Raw genomic sequence first — 19,434 nt, 5'->3', positions numbered from 1 at the left:
TGGTCTTATATCTGAGGTTTATTATTTAATTATTTTATTGCTATTTAACGCAGAGTGGGGACTTGCTAGTTGCCGAACCCACTTTAGAGGGTGTAACCCGGGCTGTCATATTGGTTTGGTTGCGCCTTTTTTATAATGCAAGGCCTTCATTCAACCACAGCTGTTCAGGTAAGGCCGAAGAGGGTCAGTGTGGGGACACAGACAGTAACACCTGTTGTGAACCTTTTTCTTCAGAGACCAGGAGACGTTGGGATATCTTTCAAAGCAGAAGTTACTCTTTACTGAGGACTTTGCTGTTGTGATGCTGTAGTTCGTCCAAGTCTAAATTCAATAGCTAAACACAGTGTTTTATACCTTTTAAGGGGGAGGGATTTAAGATCAGCATGACAGTGTAACTCATAGCCTCTGAAACAAAGCAGGTAAATAAATAAACAGAAGTCAGCCTGTTCCCAGAGATTCCTCAGACCTGCGTTATCATAGAGAAACAAAGCAGGTAAATAAATAAACAGAAGTCAGCCTGTTTCCGGAGATTCCTCAGACCTGCATTATCATAGAGAAACAAAGCAAGTAATAAAAAGCCAGAAGTCAGCCTGTTCCCGGAGATTCCTCAGACCTTCATTATCATAAAGAAACAAAGCCCAGCTGTTCTTGAGTCATCATCTATGCTTCCAAATGGTAAACACTTGTATGAACTTTCTCAGTTAAAATACTGTTGAAGAAAACGGCAAATATCTGCCTAATACTTAAGAAGGACAAAGACCCACAAGACTGTGCATCATATAGGCCAATAAGTCTCCTCAATACAGACTCTTAAATACTGGCTAAAGTTCTCGCGTGTAGGTTGGAAAGCATATTACCTAAGATTGTTAAACCAGATCAGACAGGGTTTGTGAAATCACGTTACGGCACTGATAATACACGGCACTTAAAGCACTGACTGTTAAATATTATTAATTTTGTTCAAAAGGAAAGGCACCCTGCACTTGTTCTCTCCCTTGATGCTGAAAAAGCTTTTGACAGTAGAGTGGGACTTTTTGTTTGCCACTCTTAGGAAATTTAACCTAGGGGATAATTTTATCAGATGGGTGGAGTTGCTTTATTCTAATCCTAAGGCCGCAGTGGTCACGAACAGTCTCACTTCAGCTCCATTCTGCATAGGGAGAGGCACAAGACAGGGTTGCCCCCTTTCACCTTTGCTCTTCGCTCTAGTCATTGAACCCCTAGCAGAACTTATTAGACAGAGCAAACATTTCCATGGCATTACAGTGGGAGGAGAAGTTCATCGCGCATCATTGTATGCTGATGACGTATTAATATTTATGTTTAAACCAGACCAGTTTATTCCTGTATTATTGGAATGTATAATACATATGTCTCTCTGGCTATAAAATAAATCTTTCGAAATCCATTGCATTACCTTTAAATATCTCCTCTTTAGAACACTTTAAATTAATCTCCCCTTTCCAAATATCAGATGACGGCTTTAGATATCTTGGTATTTTTATCACAGCTTCACTTAATGATCTTATAAACAATAATTATATGTTTATTTAATATAAATAAATATTTATTTCAATCTATACCTAGTTATTTAAAAAATTTATTTTTCAAAGACTTTAATAAACACCTTTCAAAGTTTATTTGGAATAATAAAATGCCTCGGATCAAAATTTCCAAACTAATGAAGCCAAAGGACAAAGGGGGAATCGCCTTGCCAAATCTTCAGTTATATTATTGGGCAGCCCAGATAAAAAATATGATTAGTTGGTGTAGTGAGAGTACCAATTCTATCTGGTATAATATGGAAGCAGAAACTTGCTCTCCACTACCAATTAGATTTCTACCCTTTGTTATACAAAGCTAAAAAATATTTCGGAACATTATACCATATCAAACACTCTCCGAGCCTGGATAGATGTTAAATCATATTTTAAAATACCCACCTCTCTTCCCTTGTCTTCTCCAATGTCTTTCAACCCTGATTTCCCTTTAACATTACAGAATATTGGGCTTTGGACAACGCTGAAAATGGGAATCTCTCAAATTTCTTGTCTATATTCAGAGGGAACTCGAAAGTCTTTCCCACAGATTGTGGAGCAATATAAACTACCAAAGTCTAATTTTTACAAATATCTTCAGTTGCGACATTTTTTTGAACTAAAGATAGACAAAGGAGAGTTAAGAATGGACATAACAGTGATTGAAGACATTTTACTAAATCCAATCTGTCTAAAGGCATCGATATCAAGAACATATGATATATTGTCTAGCAATTGCACCTCTGCCTTGCTGGGACTGAAGGAAGTCTGGGAGAAGGAGATTGGTCAAACCATTGAAGAGAATGACTGGACTGTTGTATGTGATAACGTGCACCCTAAATGTACCTCCCCTGGGATTCATGAACTCAATTTCAAACTCTTCAATAGAATATATCTTACACCGATGCGTATTGTGTGGATGTATACCAGTGCTACAGGTTTGTGCTTCAAGTGTAATAAAGATAAAGGCACATTCATGCATTGTTTTTGGTACTGTGACAAAATTTTGTCATACTGGAAGAAAGTACATGGTGTAGCGGAAGATCTTCTTGGACAACACTTTGATATGACCCCAGCTTTGTATTTATTGAATCTTAATGTGAACAGTCTGTTTAAAAAAGATGCAATACAACTATTTGTTGTCCTGGTATACTTAGCTAAAAAATGCATTTTGTTACTTTGGTAACCTTTAAAATGTGGACATCACAAATTGCTACATGGTTATCACTTGAAAAGCTCACCTACAATAAACATAAAAAAATCTGACAGATTCTGGCTCATATGGTCTCCCCTTTGGGAATATATAAAGGAACTCCCTTAACAGGCCTACTAGACCGCTTCTAAATTATATATTTTTTTGACTTTGAAGTCAATATGACCTTGTTTATCTGTGGTTGTTAATATTTTAATTTCTTTAATTTCTTTTATGTTTTGTACACCCTGTAATACGAATAGAACTTTATGTTGTGATACTGTAAATGTAAATTTTCTACTGTGGGCAAACAATAAAAATAAATAAAAAAATAAAAAAATACTGTTGAACCTAAAATAAACATTTAATACATTTGTAATACTACATTTCCCCCATTGAGAGTTCAAATAACTCTGACATTATATACAAATTTAAAAACTTAAAAATTCATTCTTGTAACTTGTGATCGTTACAGGCACATGCTCTGTGTTGATGTTTCTGCAATTGCATGCTGACACAGAAACAAACATGCAATTAGGGTCTGTGAAGTTCTTAAGGGTAATAGTCTTTTCTGTTTGGAACTGTCATTTCTTCGTGAGGGGCGTAAGTCATTTGTTGAATGAAACACTTGATACTGTGGACGCATAGATAGTACGCCAGTAGAACAAACAACAACATCATTGCGATTTCCTTTATCCACCGCCAAGGTTTACCAATCAAGTTTCCGAACCATGAAGAATTATCTACAGTCATCTGGTGAACTTTTGCTGAAAGATCAAGAATGGCTTTTTTGGATTTTGTTCAAGTTCTCTGTTGGATCCATTAAAACCGGTGCAGCACTCAGGTACGATGATGGTGCAGGCTCCTCCTTGTGTTGCTAGAATGTAATACAAGGCCACTCTGTTCAGTAAGATCATTATCCTGTGCGAAGCGAGAGTATCCATCATGTTACTGGTACGACAATCTTGATCATGTTGATGGATGACTGAAGGTTCCGTATGTGAGTCTCTGCGTTGTGTATTTTTTCTTTTGTGATAGTTGGTTCGGCAGTGGGTCTAGTCGTTTTCTTGAGGTTTTCTTGTGGCTTCATACGCAGATGAGGAGGTCGGTGCGTATGGTTCTCGGGACAGCCATCAGTGGTATTTGCACAGAGTAAGAAAGAAAACAAAAGACAGGAGAGCAGTATTTGTTCAAACACTAGGGTTGTAAACTTTTCCGAGTCTGCTAGACAGTAAAGCAGCATTTGTTCATACACTAGGGTTGTAAACTTTTCTGAGTCTGCTATTGTTGTTCCCTCTTTCCCTATTTCTTAATTCCTTTGACACCTAAGGAACAGTGAGGTAAGGATGGACTAGTGGATGGGGAAGGCCTATGAGGGAGTCTTCACCGCAGAGTTGGCTCCGAAGCCTGTTGCATTCGGTTCTTCTCTGGGCTCCTCACTTTGTTCCGTGTCCTATATCCTATCCCTGTAGATGGAGGACCAACTTTACAGTGTGACACATTAGTCCAGGTTTTTCCTTCCCTGACACAATACTGCGGCTGCTGTAATCAACATCACTTAATGTGGTCCATGCCACATAGGCTCTAATGGCTTGTTTCTGAATTACTTTCAATTACTTGAGCTGAACCGTCAACAAACAACTCAAATTCTGAATTCTCTATGGGAGTTTCTTTTACTTCCCTCGTAGGTGTGTATGTAAGCGTAACACAATCATGAGTAATTTCTCCTTCATCCTCTAACAAATCTTCAGTCATTGCATACATCATACATGAGGATGGGTTTGTGACAGGTGCACGCTGTAAAACAATGTTCAGGGGTTGTGAGGGTAGTTAACCAATTTCCCCAACAGGAGGAGGTGACAGAAGTTTCTTTTACTTGATTCATCAGTGTGGACACTGCATGAGGGCATTTTACATTTACTGTCTGGCCAAACACTATTACTGATGAAGGGCCTGTGCTGTAGCATAACATTTTAGGCTGTGAGTTTACTTAACCAGTGTCCCCCAAAGGATGGCTGAGACAGTCACTTTCCTTTTGTTCTATTTAACAAAAATAAGTCTTTCACCTTTGTTGTAAGTTACTGGGGAAATTAAGCAATCACAGCCCAAATGGTAAACACAGCCCAAATGGTTAACACATCAAAAAGCTGCCCCACGAGTTTAATGACGAGGGGAGGGGCTGCTTCAGAGTAGCAAGCAGTCTGAGTAGGAGCTGAGTAACATTGTTAACTTCTTTAAAGTTCTTTTTGCTTTTCCTACACTCTTTTTCCCAATATCCATGTTTACCACAGTAATAACAACTGCCCTCTCTCTTAGGACATTTACGTTTCTGTTGATTCTCTGTGTTGACCTTAAAGGATGCTGCTGCAATTTTTACTCTTGCCTTGACATCAGAGTCTCTTTCCCATGCAGCTAACCTCTCCAAATTATTTTATATGGTTCTAGTGGACCATGTGAAGTCTAAGAAAGGCAATGCTTTTCTATGTTCTGACAACAGACCATCAAACCATGTGCGAACTAGGGAGCCATTATCATCTAGCACCTTCTCTGAAGTGTCAACTATTCCACTGTATGTTGCTGCTGACTGACCAAATCTTTCAGTGTACTCACTAACATTTTCATCCTTCTTCTGTACACAACTAGTGATCTTTGACCAGTCCCTGTTTTGTCCAACATGTTCTTTAACGCTTTCAGAACTCCCTCTCTCAATTCGTCTTTTCTGGCATGTTGTAGTTCAGAAGTAACAGCAGACTCAAAACTGTTGAATTCAGATTCAGTTAGAATTTCAGAATCAGCTGTGTGACTTCTGCCAACGACATGTCGTATAGACGCATTTTACTGATCAATGCCCTTCTAAATTCAGAAAAATTTGTGCGTACTGAGGGTAATCTCTTAGATAGTCTCTTTATATCCTTAAGTCTTAGCGCTTTGGCAACTGTTTGGATTTGGACAACAGAAGAGTTGGTTTTCCTAGCACCACACACATTGACTGAATTTACAGGCACATCAGTTACTGATTGGAGAGATACCTCTGTTTCAAAGAAAGCTTTAAGTCAGGATAAATCTCATCTGACTGTTGGTCTTCTGAGTCACATTTGGTTGAGGCCTTGTTATGGCCCACCTTTTTCGTGAGACAGGAAACTCGAGTGAACAATTGTTTGTTCTGTTCTTTTAACTTAGCAATACACCTAGCTTGTTCTTATGCAATGGATAAGCTAAATTCTTTGTGGCAGCAGATAATCCCTTTTATGTTTCTCTTCCTGATACATGCACCCAATACCTTCTTGCATTCTTCAATAGACAATACTTATTCTGGGTGAATACCAAATTTCTTTCTGAAATCCAATCTGACTGACTCAGTCACTATGAAGTCCATCTGCTCCACCTTACAATGACTTGAACTCACTGTCTGTCCATAAAGGGGTAGCTAGCCCACCTTTCTCAGTATTTGGGATTAGTCTAGCACTTTTCCTAAACATTTTAAGGATTTTTTTGTTACCACACAAACAAACACTAAAACTTCTCTGATCAACAGAGGGTAACTTGTTAACTTGTTACCCACTTGTTAACTCCGATTAACTCGTGTTAATCTTCCAAATTACCACCTAAACATTTTATGATGTTTTCCGGACACAGTACTTCCCTGACAAAACAGAGGATAAACAAATATTAACACATAATGCTGATCTTCCCTGCCTGAACAGAGGATAAACAACTGTTAACACACTGTAGCTGTTGTTAACCTTTCCTTGTATGAAACAGAGGATGAACTATTGTTAACACAATGTAGCTGTTGTTAACCTTCCCTGGTTAAACAGAGGATGAATCTTCTCTGACTACACAGAGGATAAACGAATATTAACATGTAATGGTAATCTTCCCTGCCTAAACAGAGCATAAACTTTCATCTTTAAAAGAAAAACTTTAGAGCAGAGCTATTCAATTACAAATTCAGTTGGGCCAGATTTTCAAAACCAGAAGGTTAGCTGGGCCAGTAATTTCAGCGGCGAAGCAGCTCGTAATGACAAATTTTGAAACCAACACAAACAAATATATTGAAAAACATGTAAGGTTTATTCATTGTTTCTCTTTTAACTTTGGTCAGTTATGCACAGCCTAAAAACAGAATCTTAGGTAGCCCCTACTTTTTCCACTTACAAAAGAAAAATAAAATGACCTAGGCACCTCTTGCCTGTAGGCTACAAATCTAATCACAAAGTGCATAAAACAAAATAGTGCACAGTAGTAGGCCATTAGCAATAATATTAAGTTTCCTTTTGAAACAAAATAAACATCTTGCTCACATTTGACCCACAAACATCTCAAACTGCCTAAAATAAGAAGTGCACAGTATTCACAACTATAACTAACACATGAATACAAGGTGTACTACTGCACACTGAGGGATCATATTTTAAATCACCACATGTGTGATTAGGCATGCCTTTGTTACACATCCCTCATTATATTGATGTAGGCTACAGTTACCCTGCTGACTTATGGGCCTTTCACACAGGACGCGGAATGCGCTGCGCTATGAAACCCATTCATTTCAATGGCTTGCGCCGCGCGAAGATGTTTTGTTGCTGCGTCGAGCAAAGCGCAAGCGCACCATTGACTTGCTCGCGCGCACGCCGCGGTCAAAGTTCAAAATAGTTTAACTTTTGCCGCTGCGCTATGTGACGATTACCAGCGCGGCCAATTGAAACGGGACATCCAAACAAACACGGAAATCAAAATGGATGAACGGCTAGTACTGTGTGTGTCGGAATTTCCGGAGCTCTATGATACAAGTTTGAGGTCGTATAGGGACATCGGCAGAAAAGCTGTGTCATGGAGACATATCTCCATTCAAGTTGGCATGTCAGGTGTGTTTTAATATATATATAATTTGTTCCTTTGTGTCAGCTTTAATGTTTGAATAAATGTTTTATTCTAAAAAAGAACTGAGCTCATGATTCGTGTGTTGATTTCGATGTTATGTATGTACCTGGAACCGGTCGCTGTGGAAATGGAGCTCCTTTGCAAGCCTGAATTCCCCAAACTGTTCTCTGAACCTGAGGGTTTCATGCACCCACAACCTCTTCTTCCTTGCTGCTCTCTCTCTTCTTCTCATTAGCAGGACTAGTGCTATCGCTCGCTTCTTAGCACTGGACAGATACATAGTTTACTGCTGACCGAAAGGAGGAACAACAATCAAAATAACTAACCTTATAGAACTCCCGCTTAAAATGTTTTTGAAAACTCCGCCTACTTGTTCTGGCATAGCGCAGCGCAAATCGCGTTGTATCTGAAGGGCAACGCTGAACCCAGCGGCCAGCGCAGCGCAGCGCAGCGCATTCCGTGTCCTGTGTGAAAGCCCCTTTAGTGGTAGAAGTGACATTTTTTGTTTTGAACGAGAGCAGTGACTTTAGGCTCCTAATTTGTCAATGCAATCCGAAGGCATTGGTGGAGAGTACGGTCAGTCAGGGAGCAACAAGCGTTGCTTTTTATTGAGTTCATGTGTGAAAAACTTGACTCACATGTGTATGTTGATCCAAACATACTGAGCATGACGATCTGTACTTTCTTAATGTTAGGGAACTGATGTACGTTGACATATGTCCGTTGACATGAATATGTCGCTCAGAAAGCAGGTATCTGCCATGAAGTTGTCATCCAGTATGCGACTCAAGTGCGTTTCTGCCTTTTTTTGCTTGCTGCCACGGAGGAAAGTTATGATTTCATCTCTGAGACCACAGAAACGCTCCAGTGCTTTGCCTTTTGACAGCCACCTCACGTCATTATGCAAAAGCAGGTCATGGTGCTCAGCAGACATTTCTGACAGCAGCATGCGGAATAAGCGGTGTTGGAGCCTTGATGTGGAGCAAATAAAATTAATTGTAGCCATCACGCTGTCCATAGTCGTTTTGAGCGCCCCGCTTAGTTTTGCCCACAACACCGCCTGATGCACAATGCAGTGTAAGGAGATCAACTGAGGTGCAACAGCGGACCAACGTGCTGGCAAACCATTCACTTTACCTGTCATGGATGGAGCCCCATCTGTCACAAGCATGCACACACGCTTCATTATCCAGACCATTGTCTTTAAAAAAAGCGAAATTTTTCCCAAAGACTAAATCGCCAGTTGTGTGTTCTTCTAACGGCAGTAGGCCAAGCAGCTCCTCTCGGAAGCATTTGCTGTCAAAAAAACGGACATATATGCACAACTGAGCAGTATCAGTTTTGTCTGTGGACTCATCTACTGCTATAGACATAGTATCAGCTTTCTTCAGGTCTCCTAACAGCGCTTCGTACACATCTGCAGCAAGAATTTCAACCCTACTGGAATATATCCTACAGATATTGGAAGTATCTGACAGGGGTACATTTTTTATAGCAGATGCCACGCTCGTTTTAATTTTATAGTCATTTATCACCTCATCCACGACGGCCAGCATACAGTCCTTCACGGTTTCAGAGTCTGTGAATGGCCTTTTCTTTTTTGACAATATCCAGGAAACACGAAGGGATGCTGCGTTAGCTCACTCTTGGGCTGTGAATGACCGCACCATAGTAGTACTACTCCGGTTGTAAGATACAATCAAACTCTGCACCTTTGCAGCCCTCTCTTGAGATCCCTCGGGAAAATTGGTGTGGAAAGTCTGGTGTTTCTCAACGTGGTGCCTCTGCACATTGTAATCTTTAAGTACTGCAAGGCACTCATTACAAATCAAACACATCGGTTTGGCGTTTGGATGTGGCGGTAAAATAAACAAGTATTTGTCAGTCCAGGCAGGGTTAAACTGACGGTTTTCATTGACAATTTTACGTTTCAGTGTTGAGAAAGACATATTGATTGTAATCTTGGCTACTACAGGCTCGCTCTGCATTGTTTGCTTGTTGCTAGGATACGTGGTCTGTACTACTGTATGTATTTAGGTAGGAATGGGCGTTTTTGCCGGGACCATGGGATGGGTCACTCGGAGGTTGCTTCCGGGCCGCCAATTGAATAGCCCTGCTTTAGAGGATTACTTAGTTAACCAAACTCTACAGCTGTCTGTTAACTCTTCTCTGGCGGCGCAGAGGAATAACAAATTTGTACTGGTCTTCAGCGGTTTTTTGAATAGAGTGACACTCACCAACTCTTGGTTGTACAGAAAGATTCAGTCTGGAAACTCAGTCAGAAAAGTTCATTCTTTGTTGAGCTTGAAGTTTCAAGATTAAGTCTGGAAAAGTTCATTCTTTCAAAAGATTCAGGTGAGTAGCTCTATCCGGGTCACGGAACCATCTGTTGTGAACCTTTTTCTTCAGAACCCAGGAGACGTTGGGATATCTTTCAAAGTAGAAGTTACTCTTTATTGAGGACTTTGCTGTTGCGATGCTGTAGTTCGTCCAATTCTAAATTCAATAGCTAAGCACAGTGTTTTATAACTTTTAAGTGGGAGGGATTTAAGATCAACATGACAGTGTAACTCAGAGCCTCTGAAACAAAGCAGGTAAATAAATAAACAGAAGTCAGCCTGTTCCCGGAGATTCCTCAGACCTGCGTTATCATAGAGAAACAAAGCAGGTAATAAAAAGCCAGAAGTCAGCCTGTTCCCGGAGATTCCTCAGACCTGCATTATCATAGAGAAACAAAGCAGGTAATAAAAAGCCAGAAGTCAGCCTGTTCCCGGAGATTCCTCAGACCTGCATTCTCATAGAGAAAAAAAGCAGGTAATAAAAAGCCAGAAGTCAGCCTGTTCCCGGAGATTCCTCAGACCTTCATTATCATAGAGAAACACAAGCCCAGCTGTTCTTGAGTCATCATCTATGCCTCCACATGGTCAACACTTGTAAGAACTTTCTCAGTCAAAATATTGTTGAACCTAAAATAAACATTTAATAAATTTGTAACACTACACACCAAAAGTCAAGACCACTTCAACCCCTCTGCCCAGTCCTTTTAATAGTGATGATGAGACCAGCTCTTTCATAGACAGCAACAATGATATGTCATGGATGCCCGAGGAGGAGGAGATGATGAGTAGCTCATCACTGCCACAGGAGTCTAAACCAGAATTCAAGTAAGGCAATTAGACTACTTTGGTTTTAGATTTTGACTGTCAAGAAATTCTGTTGTGGATCGAAGGATCTGTGAATGTATGCTTTAAGTATATTTGTTGGGCATTTTTGCCTTTATTGTGATAGGAAAGTTAGAGAATAACAGGAATGGGTTTGTTTTTCAGCATGGCTGATAAGTCATGGATGCCCGAGGAGGAGGAGATGATGAGTGACTCATCACTGCCACAGGAGTCTAACCCAGAATTCAAGTAAGGCAATTAGACTACTTTGGTTTTAGATTTTGACTGTCAAGAAATTCTGTTGTGGATCGAAGGATCTGTGAATGTATGCTTTAAGTATATTTGTTGGGCATTTTTGCCTTTATTGTGTTAGGAAAGTTAGAGAATAACAGGAATGGGTTTGTTTTTCAGCATGGCTGATAAGTTTATTGTCTGTGAAAGCCAGTTGATGTCCCTATTCACAATTTGCCCTGCATGTTGTGGGGAAAGCAAGGGTAGCATGAACCAGAAGGAGGGAACTTTTATCAAAATAAAGCAAGTAAGATGATGTTTGTAAATTCCAATGTTTATACAATTTAAATAAACTGTATAGATTTTAGTGAAATTGAGTTATATGTTTCAAGGTGTAATTGTGACTCCTAACATAGTTTTGCCTTCTTTTTTTTTTTACATTCTATACATCTAGGTCTGTGCAACATGTGGCTATGAGCGTTATTGGCAGAACCAGCCCGTGTTGCATTGAAATATGCCTGTTTGCAACCTGTTTTCTTCTCAGTGGGGCCATAAATTTTTCGGGTTGTATGGCCACAGAAACGCTGAGGATGCTGACACTGTTTGGTCTTCAGTGCATCAGTGCGAGGACTTTCTTCCGCCACCAGCACCTCTACACAATCCCAGTCATTATGCAGGCCTGGCAGAATGAACAGACTGGGGTCATTAGGAAATTAAAGGAGATGGGCGGCGGACTCGCAATCTCGGGTGACTGCAGGTAAATGCACTGTTGACCTAATCTAAGATGGAAAATGTTTACATTGCAACTCATTAATTAAATTTTTAACATTCTTAGGTCAGAATCCCCTGGGCATTGTGCAAAGTATGGCACTTACTTAAATGGCAGCTTGTCCAGGTGAGTATGATGCTATCAAACAAACCATTTTTTTTCAGTTCCACTACCAGATTTCAAGTGTTACACTGTCTGTGACATGTTACAGAGCTCTGAGGTCCCACACAGCACCTGGTGTGAGCTTGAGGGTCTGAAGCGCAGCATGTCTTTTTTAAAGAACCAGAACCTACATGTGTCGACCCTCACCACAGACAGACATCGCCAGGTAAAGTTGTATATTTATAGTAATCAGTGTTTGAAATCTTTCTTTTAAACGGCGTTAGGTAACAACGTTATTTTTTCAGTAACGGGGTAATCTAACTAATTACTTTTCCCGTCGTTACAACGCTGTTAACGTTACTGGACGTTGAATGCGGTGCGTTACCACGGGCGTCTGTTTGGTTTGAAATGTGCTGGGGACAGAGACGCATTTGGAAGTGCATTTTCAGAACTGCTGGGTACAAACTTGTCAAACTGTGCAGCCTCTCTATACAACCCGTAAATAAATCCATCGATCCACAAGTTTTGTTTGAGTTCTTAAATGGTCTAGTGGAAGATCTTTTGCCAAGCGTGTCAGAGGTTACGGGTTCTAATCTGCACTCGTATAGGTGTTTTTTCTCTCATCAAAACTGAATATGTTCATCAGTGGTTACAGTCTATATCAAGCAGGGACACGAATGAATAGAGAGTCTCCACAACGGCGATAGATTGAAGCGCGCGTCTGAGTGAAGACTGCGTGAGCCACAAAGACTGTATCCATGCAACCGATCGCCGCAGCAACAAGCGCTCAGCTTGATTTCAAAAACAACACATTTTAGCGCTAGATCTCTTATTTAATAGGGAATTAAATTGGTTAATTTGATTTAATTTAACAGTTACTACAAACACACTTTATATTATTTAACTGTTTACTTTTGAAGAAAATACTTGAAGTACAGAATGTCTACCAGACCAGTTGTCTGACATTGGGAGTTTGATTTATTTAATTAAGAATAAGACTACAGAGCTAAACACACTTTTTTGTTGTTTAAAAGTTTACTTTTTGTTTTGAACAAAACACTTGGAAGTACATGTTGTTTACTTGGCCAGTTGTCTCAGGTTGAGAGAGTTTGATTCAAAACTGTTAAAGTATGGAATGAAGGAACTGATTTTGTGCTATAGGACTGCTTTAACAGTACTGATTGGGATGTGTTTAAGACTGCTGCTGTGAGAGAGGACTGCACTATGGATTTAGAAGAATAAGCATCAGTGGTTATTAGCTACATTAGCACATGTATAGACAACATTGTCCCCATCAAGCGTTATAAAACATTCCCAAACCAAAAACCCTGGATAAACTGTGGTGTAAGGTCTATGCTGCGTGCCCGTACCACTGCATTTGCCTCTGGTGATGCTGAGGGATACAAAAAGGCCAGATACGATCTACGCAGATCCATCAGAGAAGCCAAGAGACAGAACAGAGTGAAGCTGGAGGGATACTATACCACCTCGGATCCCCGGCGCATGTGGCAGGGCATGCAACACATCACAGATTATCGGCAGAGGAGCAGGGAGGTCAAAACTAACAAAAGCACACTACCAGATGAGCTGAATAAGTTCTACGCTCGCTTCGACACCCTCAACACCAGCAGAGGGACTAACCCAACAGAGGCAGCACAGAGCCCTCCATTCACGGTGACATCAGCTCAGGTGCACAGGACACTGAAGAGAAGAATCCCCGGAAGGCAGCAGGCCCTGATAAAATCTCAGGCCGTGCACTGAAGGTCTGCTCAGCGGAGCTGGCTGAGGTACTAACGGACATTTACAATCTATCCCTCCCACTATCTTTTGTACCCACCTGTTTCAAGACCACTACCATTGTTCCCCTCCCCAAGAAAAACACTGTAACATGTTTAAATGACTACCGTCCCATCGCACTCACTTCAATGGTGATGAAGTGTTTTGAGAGGATAGTCATACCCATTCCAGACACACTGGACCCCTTACAGTTTGCGTATCGTCGGAATCGAATCCAATCGATGATGCAGTAAACCCTGCCATCTACACATCCCTCACACATCTGGAGAACAAGGACACATATGTTCGAATGCTCTTTTTCGATTACAGCTCAGCATTCAACACGGTCCTCCCAACCAAGCTGGCTGAGAAGCTCCTCATCCTTGGACTGGCACCTTCTCTCTGCAGCTGGGTCCTGGACTTTCTCATAGACAGACCCCAGACATCGGGTACAAGGATGGTGAGCACAGGGACACCCCAGGGCTGTGTGTTGAGCCCTCTGCTGTACACCCTCTTCACTTATGACTGTGCCCCCACTCAGCGTAATACCACCATCATCAAGTTTCGGATGATACAACAGTCATCGGCCTGATCACTGGTGGGGCTGAGACTGACTATGGGAGGAGGTGGTTCAGCTGGTGTCCTGGGGCTACACAAATAATCTCTCCTTAAATGCAGAGAAAACTAAGGAGATGATTATCGACCCGAGGAGGAGGAGAGATGATCAGCACGGCCCACTTTACATCGGTGAAGCACAGGTAGAGCGGGTGAAAACATTTAAATTCCTCGCCACCCACATCAGTGAGGACCTCTCCTGGTCTCACAACACCCAGCACATTGTCAGTAAGTCTCAACAACGGCTGTACTTTCTAAGAAAGCTGAGGAAATTTGGTCTGTCCACCAAACTCCTCAGCAATTTCTATAGATGTACAGTGGAGAGCATCCTGACTAATTCCATCACAGTGTGGTTTGGAAACTGCACAGTACAGGAAAGGAAAGCTCTCAAGCGTGTGATTAAAACTGCACAATACATTTGTGGAACAGCTTTTCCATCACTTCAGGACATTTACAAAACCCGGGTAACTAAGAGGGCACATAACATTATCAGAGACACTACACACCCTCAGCATATACTGTTCACATTGTTACTTTCTGGCAGACGCTATAGGAGCATGAAAGCCAGAACATCCAGACTTAAAAACAGTTTTCATCCACAGGCCATCAGGCTGTTGAATGACTCAGTCTTTTCACAACTTCATACTCACACTTTAATCACTGTTTGCACTGCACTGTGAATGTTTGCATTGTTCAATGTATATGCTTTTTATGATGCTTTTAATGTCTCTCTGCAGAATGCAATTCTACGCTTGCATCTTTTAAATATATTGTGTATATTGTGTACATTTTATATTGTGGGAAACTTTTGCAACTTAAGAATTTCATTGCATGGTGTAAATCTGTGCATATGACAAATAACCATCTTGAATAATTTGCTAGAGTTAAATGGACTTTATATGGTGTAACTGTTTACTTATCTTACAAAGATAATACTTGAAGTGCAGGATAGACCTCTTGCTGTCTGTCGACGTATTTACCCAATAAATATTGAAAGTTATGTACAAACACCTGTCTGTTCTACCCATTTCAAGTGACTTGTGAAAACTGCTAAAAAAAAATCCAAATTCTTTGACATATAGCAACTTTTTTTTTTAACAGTAACGCAAATAGTTACTTTCCCTGGTAACGAGTTACTTTTATTATAGAGTAATTCAGTTACTAACTCAGTTACTTTTTGGAACAAGTAACTATAACTAATTACTTTTTTAAAGTAACGTTCCCAACACTGATAGTAATACAATGTCTGTAGTATTTTCACATTTGGACAAACTCCTGACAGACTCACAAAACCACAAATAGTTATTCGAGCCTTGGTAGAGGTGCACTTTTTGAGTGAATCATTCGTTTTTATTTCTGTATTTAAGGGGTTGTGTTTTTCTACACAGATTGCCAAGTGGGTGCGAGAGGAGCTGTGTTCTGAAGGAACAAAACATTTATTTGATGTCTGGCATGTTGGAAAAAGTATGTATCCTGTTGTTAGTAGCCCTTTATAAAGTTGAGTGTTGTAAATACTTTTCCATCGATACCTTGTTATGGTTCTGAAACAGCTCTAGGGAAGGCTTCGGATGCTGCCGCTAAAGAAAGGCACTGTGAGGACATGAAGCTGTGGAAGCCAGCCATTGTCAACCACCTGTACTGGACTGCTGCCTTAACTCCTAATGGAGATCCAGATGTGATGCAGGCCAAATGGCAAAGCTATTTTTGCTATGCAATGGAATAACCTATGTGTCATTATTTCATCATTCTAGACATGTCAGTCTCATACTCTGTTTTTTTACTTTTCTTCAGGCTTTTTTTGGCAGCTTTACATTACAATTACAATAGTAGTCGAGAGGTTGCGCAAACGGCTGACGGTGAGGAGTGCTATTGGTAATGTCACTGGTAATGTCACTGAATATACATGCTTTTCTATAACCCAGGTTATGCATCAGCTCTCATGGAATCTCTCCAAGACAGGTACTCTAGATCACCAAAAGCTCTACAGGAGTGCAGTGCTGCCTTGGGTTCTGATGCACCTGCTCCCCTCTCCAGATCTGGCCACATGATTTCAAAGGAGGAGGCAGTTAGTCTTCACCTAGCTTCAACAATCACGCTTTAGCAAAAGCCATTAGATTTTATAATTAATTTACTAATTATTATTTTGATTGTATAAATGTTTGTTTTTATTGTTACACAATTTTGCTTACTGCATTATTCTGGGTAATCTCCCTATTTCCACCATCTCTAATACATCACTGTAATTTTGCAAAGTTGACCACTTTTAAAAAGCTTGCTGTTTGAATAACGAGTTTATAGTTATGATCAATGACAACGTCAAGAATGGGTATGTATTGAGACTTTCTAATTTTTTTTGGTGTGCTGTTCTTAACCCTGGGTTCTTTGTAACTCAACTGAGTTTGTCTGTGTGTGCACTAATCCTGTCTGCATGCTGCATGTTCATGTTTTGGTTTTGTCTACTTTTGTTTGCACGTAATTGTTGGTGCCTAATTGTGGGTAACTGTGGGTAGTGCCTTATTGCCTTTCTGTGTTTCTGTTTCACATATTATTTTATCTGATTTCTGTTTATGCACTGTTGTGTGGTAAAGTTTGTCTGTGGATACTAATCCTGTTTGCATGCTGCATGTTTTGGTTTTGTCTACTTTAGTTTATTTCATAACCTGTCAATAAACACATTTTCTGTAAATAGAATTGTCTTCTGTGTAGTGTATTTAAACTTCTGTAGATTTTTTTGGTCTCCTGACTGCCAGTATGGTTTATTTTATGCTTGTCAAAGTTAGGACGAGTAGTAAGTAAGCCTTGCTATATACAGTATGAGTCATACTATATGACTATATGACTACTATAGCTTGTGATCAGAATTCTTTTTTATTAATATTCCCCCAAAAGAAGGCCAATCAAAACCTTTGTATTTTCCATCTTCTTGAAACTGAATTCTGATGTCTGAAACAACACAAGAAGGCAAGGGCCTCCGGATGTGCCTCCCCAGAATGCCATAGGCCCAACGTACCACCTGTCTGTATGCTGTGTAGCGGTATTGCCTAAGGATAGGGATGTAACAGTTAAACTGGATATGGATAACTGAATGATTGTATTATAATTCAGTTGCAGAACCACTTATTCACTAGACAAACTTTCTGATGAAAATGAAACTAAAAACTTAAAACAAATGTAAATGTGTAAACATACTCATGACTGCTAGCCTAGTTTAGAGGACCATGTTCCTGCCTGAAGTTCAAGTATGCAATCTTGAGAACAAAGGGGTTCAGACAGCATGCCTCAAACCAGGGTGTTGTGTGATGTTAAATGATCTGGCAGAGGGGTAAGCTGTTCAACCAGGGCCCAGAATGCACCCACCTTTCTGCAGCACATGCTCTCTACAGCTGAGGCCATGAGCTGGCAATGCCCACATAGACACCTATGAATCAAAACAATAAGGTATGTTTTTATGTTTCCACTGTTCGATCGAGCCCGCGCCTCTCTCAATATTCCAGCATTGCAATCTTGACATCGCAGCCTGTTCATTAGAGCCACGGAGCTTCAGAGCTAAGGCGGAGCTACAGAGTAGGTGTCCCTAAATAACCCGCGTATCTAACAGTAGTTCCGCATTAATTAATTTGGAACCGTTTCGGTTCCATACGAATACATGTACCGTTCCACCTCTAAGTTATGTCTATCCTTACCTAGAAACCTGACCAACTCTCCACTGGCTCTCTTCACACCAGATATTTATGTTTCTTCGATAGGAATTATTTTAAATTTCTGTTTGGCTCCTCATCTGTCTCACGCCTGGGAGGTTCAAAATTGTATGGCTGTGGGCCATCGTAGGTTTGAGCGGGATTTTGGATCTCCTCAGACTCAAAACTCTCCATACTTGAATAGAACTTTTTCGGTACGTCTCCCTCTTCTGACGTCACAGCTCAGGTGTGTTTTAAAAAAATATTATGTTTTAAATGGCTATAAAGCTTACTGTAGGCCAATTACAGTAATAATTTTAATGATAATTACATTTTCGCTCAGACATCTAAACCTTATTTAATAAAAAAAAATCCCCCCCAAAAAATTAACCTGACATACACACTTTAACTAAAATGTCAGAAACTGTTCTGCCTTTTATGTTCAAACCGAAGTCGGACAACGATGGAGAGATTTCTGAATGGTTAGTTCAGGAATTTATGTAGCTGATGTGGTTAACTATCTTCAAGTCATTGATTAGCATATTCTTTCATGATAATCTATATATTGCTAGTGTGGGAACTGTTGTAAGATGCCTACAGAGTGACATGCTATTGCATTTGTGTTACGTGGAGTTTGCAATAAATGTGAAAAAAAAAACAGATAAGACCACTTGAGCAGACTCCCAAATGTGCTCTACTACAACAACTCTTCCTCTTCTCATGGACTCACCCCCTTTGTTGCTTGAGGTTTCCCGGGGGGGTTGTTTATATAAATTTTAAGGTTTGTGATGCCACTAACCCAGGAGGAGGCGCGTGTAGTCCCTACCAGTCGTTTGTTGTAGTCCTTATTGTTGTAGCTATTTCTGTAAAAGAAAATATCTCCCTTTGCTGTGAACTTTGAGTGTCGTAACTTTTAAGATGTTGTCTATATTTCTTCATGCCCCGACGAAACGAGCTGATGTAAAAATTTGGATGACTAGTAATTTCCTACGACTTAACTTTAATTCTAATTATTGGCCAAAAAATGTCCTCACCCCATATTTATAGAATAGCAAAGTAGGCCAAATCAATATACAAGACTGAACCACATAGATATATAAAGGCTATCATGATCATATTGCCATCAATGAACCATGGATTTGTTTAGTTTATAATTTGTTTTATTTTTTAAACAAATTACAACATATAACATTCAAAACTCATCGGCTTATGGCTCGTTTCCACTGAGCGGTACGGTACGGTACAGTTCGGTACGGTACGCAATTATTTGCGTTTCCACTGTCAAAAGTTGTGAATGGTACCAAAAAGCCGAACCGTACCGTACCACTTTTTGGGTACCCTTCCGTTGGGGTACCTAGCACAGTGGTACGGTACTAAAGGGAGCAGCTAGACTCACTGCAGAACGCTGATTGGTTGACAGAGTATCGTCACTTGCGAGCTACAAGGGGAATGACAACATTTAATATACAGTTGGAATATAATACTACGA

At 40.3% G+C, this 19,434-nt stretch overlaps 1 long non-coding RNA gene across 1 annotated transcript in view; it reads right to left on the bottom strand.

Annotated features, from left to right (window-relative positions):
* Positions 1-4,011: 4,011 nt before the first annotated feature.
* Positions 4,012-19,434, bottom strand: part of LOC143718660 (uncharacterized) — a 195,026-nt gene continuing 179,603 nt past the window's right edge. The window contains exon 2 of the long non-coding RNA XR_013196477.1: positions 4,012-4,111. This is a non-coding gene — a long non-coding RNA (uncharacterized LOC143718660). The remainder of the gene's footprint in view (positions 4,112-19,434) is intronic.

This window comes from Siphateles boraxobius, unplaced genomic scaffold, assembly GCF_051911475.1.
Source record: "Siphateles boraxobius isolate OS27281-9 unplaced genomic scaffold, OSU_SipBor_1 61, whole genome shotgun sequence".
NCBI classification, from domain to species: Eukaryota; Metazoa; Chordata; class Actinopteri; order Cypriniformes; family Leuciscidae; genus Siphateles; species Siphateles boraxobius.
The sequence above is the reverse complement of the archived record's forward strand: the minus strand, read 5'-3'. Positions and strand labels throughout refer to the sequence as shown.